Genomic DNA, 4,414 nt, shown 5'->3' with positions numbered 1-4,414 from the left:
AGACTCTAGTTCTACTCTGTCGAACGTACTGCACTAGAGAGGCTCTTCTAGCCCCAGAAGCTTGCAAGCAAAACTGAAATTTTCAGAATGGCTTATAGACTAAGACTTTGACAAATGGTGAGACAGACAGAACACAAACCATGGTACTTCTCTAGTGGTCAAACTGTAGACAAAGACACAGAAAACTGACAAGTACTTGCCTCCACCAAGAAGGGCAGAACCAGATCAGAAAAGCAGACTGCTGGGCGTATAAGTTCTCCAATTCAGTAGAACTACTGTGTCCTCTCCAACACTCAGCTGGGAATCTTTCAGGCATCCCTGGAGTTCCCCAAAACTTCCTGGAATGTCTCCCAGATTTGCAGTCTGTAGTCTACTGAACATGTCTACTCATCAAGGTCCTCTGGTTCTCACGATCCGAAAGAACAGCTGCCCAACAAAAGTGCACATCTCCTCAGATTCAGATTCCCAAAACAGTACAGGACAGACACTCAGGACAGCAAAGACACCGGCAGGCACACACATATTCCAGAGGGTATCCCCTTTACCTCCAAGTCAGTTCTCGTGTGTGAAGGATAGTCGCACTTTCCAACCAATGCACCAAGAAAATACCAAAGTGATTCTTCACCTCAAAGAAGACCAAACAGAATATTTAGAGTGGAGGAGGGTCAAAAAAGTCAAGAGACACTCACAGTTCATGGGCTATCCCATTACACTCTACTTGGAGAAGGATTGAAAGAAGGAGATCAGTGATGATGACAAAGGTGAGATGGAGGAGAAAGATAAGGATTATGAGAAGCCTGAGATTGAAGATGTGGGCTCTGATGAGGAAGATGACAGAAGCAAAGAAATAAAGAAAACAAAGAAGATCAAGGAAAAGTACATTGACCAGGAAATGCTGAATAAGAGGGAGCCTATCTGGACCAGAAATCCAGATGACATCACTCAAGAAGAATACAGTGAATTCTATAAGAGCCTCACCAAAAATTGGGAAGACCACTTGCCAGTCAAGCACTTCTCTATGGAAGGTCAGTTGGAATTCAGGGCATTGCTCTTCATTCCGAGGCGAGCTCCCTTTGACCTTTTTGAGTCCAAGAAGAACAACATCAAATTGTATATCTGTCATGTGTTCATCAGCTGTGATGAGCTGATACCCGAGTACCTCAACTTTATCCATGGTGTGGTTGACTCTGAAGACCTGACTCTGAACATCTCCCAAGAAATGTTTCAACAGAATAAGTTCCTGAATGTCATCCACCAAAATATGATGAAGAAGGGCCCTGATCTGTTCTCTGAGTTGGCTAAAGATGAAGAGAATTATAAGAAGTTCTATGGGGTATGCTACAGGAATTTAAAGCTTGGAATTCATGAAGATTCCACTGTCACCACCCCTCTGAGCTCCTTTGCTATCACACCTCTCTGTCTGGAGATGATACGACTAATGAAGCTCATGAAGGAGATCTTGGACAAGAAGATTGAAAGAGTGGCAATCTCCAACAGTGTGTCTTCACCCTGCTGCATTGTGACTAGCACTTATGTCTGGACAGCCAACATGGAACACATCATAAAGGCCCAGGCACTATGAGACAACTCTACAATCAGTTACATGATGGCCGAAAAACACATAGAGAGCAACCCTGACCACTCCATTGTGGAGACCCTGTGGTAGAAAGATGAGGCAGAAAAAAAGGCCAAAGTTGTCAAGGACCTGGTTGTGCTACTGTTTGAAACTACTCTGTGTTCCTCTGGTTTCTCACTTGAGGATCCCCAAACCCACTCCAACTACATCTACTGCATGATTAAACTAGGCATGGGCATAAATGAAGATGAAGTCACTGTGGAAGAGCCTAGTGCTGCTGTTCCTGATGAGATCCTCCCACTGGAAGGTGATCAGGATGCCTCTCACACTGAAGTAGATTAAAGACTCTAGGAAGCCCTGGCCTCTGTATAGTATCCTTGTGGCTCCCCCAGCAGCCTTGACTGTCCAGACACACTTGGCTTTCTGCTCATGTCTATAAGAATCTCTTATATCCTGTTCTTGTGCCTTAAGGCAGGAAGATAACCTCCCACAGAATAGCGAGGAATACCCATGTTGTGTATTGTGGTGGGTTTTTTTTTTTTTGTCTGTTTATTTTGTTTTGAAATTAAAAGTATGCAAAATAAAAAAGGCACAGTTTTAAAAAAAAATGAAATGTCCCTTGTCCCAACTAGTTCAAGGCTCTTTCTCACTTTCTCTTCTAATAGATTCAGTCTATCTTGTTTTATGTTGAGGTCCTTAATCCACTTGGACTTCAGCTTTGTGCAAGGTGACAAATATGTATCTAGTTTCATTTTTTCTAATACCAACTGCCAATTAGACCAGCACCATTTTGGTGTATTCTTGGCTTTTTTGTGAAAGATCAAGTGTCTGTACGTTTGTGGCTATATATCTGGGTCCTCAATTCTACTCCATTGATCAATCTGCCTATCTATCAATACCATGGAGTTCTTATCACTATTACTCTGTAGCATAGCTTGAGGTCAGAGATTGTGGTCCCCTCCCCAGACGATCTTTTATTGTTGCTAATTGTTTTGGTTACCCTAAGCTTTTTGTTTTTCTAAAAGAATTTGAGAATTTTTCTTTCCATGTCTTTGAAGAATTGTATTGGAATTTTGATGGCAATTGCACTGAATCTGCGGATTGCTTTTAGTAGGATGGGCATTTTTACTATGTTAATTCTACAAATCCATGAGCATGGGAGATTTCTGCATTTTCTAAGGTCTTCTTTGATTTCTTTAGTTAGAGACTTGTAGTTCATGTCATACAGATCTTTTACTTGTTTAGAGTCACACCAAGATATTTTATATTATTTGTGACTAAGGTGAGGGTGTCATTTCTCTAATTTCTTTCTCTGCCATTTATCATTTGTATAAAGGAAGGCTACTGATTTGAGTTAATTTTATATCTACCCACCTTGCTGAAGTTATTTATCAGTTATAGAAGCTATTCTGGTAGATTTTGGGGGATTACTTATGTATACTATCATATCATCTGTAAAAAGTGATAGTTTAACTTCTTCCTTGATAATTTATATGCCCTTGATCTCCTTTTGTTGTCTTATTGCTCTAGCTAGGACCTCAGGTTTTATATTGAAGATACTGAGAGAGTGGGCACCCTTGTCTTGTCACTGATTTTAGTGGGACTGCTTCAAGTAACTCTGCACTTACTTTGATATTGGCTGTTGGTTTGTAGTATATTGCTTTTATTATGTTTAGGTATGGGCCTTGAATTCCTGATCTATCTTATACTTTTAACATTAAGGTGTTTATATTTTGTCAAATGCATTTTCAGCATCTCATTTGATGATCATGTGATTTTTTTCTTTGAGTTTCTTTATGTAGGGGATTATATTATTAGAGTTTTGTATGTTGAACCATCTTTTCATCCCTGGGATGAAGCCTACTTGATTGAGATCAATGATGGTTTTGATGTGTTCTTGGATTCAGTTTTTGAAGAGTTTATTGAGTATTTTTGCATCAATATTCATAAGCAAATTGGTCTGAAGTTCTCTTTTTTGTTGAATCCTTGTATGCTTTAGGTATCAGAGTAAATTAGTTATGGCTTCATAGAATGAATTAGGTAGATTCTATTTTATAGAATAGTTTGTGGCTTGTTGGTATTAGCTCTTTTGTGAAGGTCTGCTAGAATTCTGTACTCAAGCCTTCTGACCCTGTGGGGTTTTTAAAACGACCTATTTATTTATTTCTTTATTTATTTTATGCATATGAGTACACCTCCATTGCTCTCTTCAATCACACCATAATAGGGCACCAGACCTCATTAGGGATGGTTGTGAGCGACCATGTGTTTGCTGAGAATTGAACTCAGGATCTCTGGAAGAGCAGTCAGTGCTCTTAACCACTGAGCCATCTCTCCGGGCCCTGTTGGGAGGTTTTTAAGGACTTCTTCTTAGAAGGATCGCTAAGGGGATCTGGGCCTGTTTAGATAGTTTACCTGCTCTTGATTTAACTTTGATTTATGGTAGCTGTCTAGAAAATTATTCCTTTCATCTAGATCACCCAGTTTTGTTGAGTATAGGCTTTTGTAGTAGAATCTGATAATTTTTTTTAAATTTCTTCAGTTTCTGTTTTTCTGTCTCCCTTTCCTTTTTCTGATTTGTTAACTTGGATATTATCTCTGGACCCTTTAATTAGTTTGGATGGGAAGTTATTTATCTTGTCAATTCTCTCAAAGAAACAGTTTTTGGTTTTGTTGAATCTTTCTTTTTTATTTTATTTTTTATTGATATATTTTTATTTACATTTCAAATGATTTCCCCTTTCCTGGGTCCCGACTCCCCGCAAGTCTCATAAGCCCTCTTCCCTCCCCCTGTTCCTCCATCTAATGCTTCCCACTTCCCTGTTATAGAATTCACAT

The 4,414-nt window shown here is 39.4% G+C and overlaps 1 pseudogene; it reads left to right on the top strand.

The window, feature by feature from the left end:
* The first annotated feature begins 379 nt into the window (after window positions 1-379).
* On the top strand, window positions 380-1,918 carry LOC127675459 (heat shock protein HSP 90-beta-like; annotated as a pseudogene).
* The last annotated feature ends 2,496 nt before the right edge of the window (window positions 1,919-4,414 follow it).

The sequence above is a fragment of the Apodemus sylvaticus genome, chromosome X (genome assembly GCF_947179515.1).
Source record: "Apodemus sylvaticus chromosome X, mApoSyl1.1, whole genome shotgun sequence".
Lineage (NCBI taxonomy): Eukaryota > Metazoa > Chordata > Mammalia > Rodentia > Muridae > Apodemus > Apodemus sylvaticus.
This window is presented reverse-complemented; position numbering and strand designations above follow the sequence as displayed.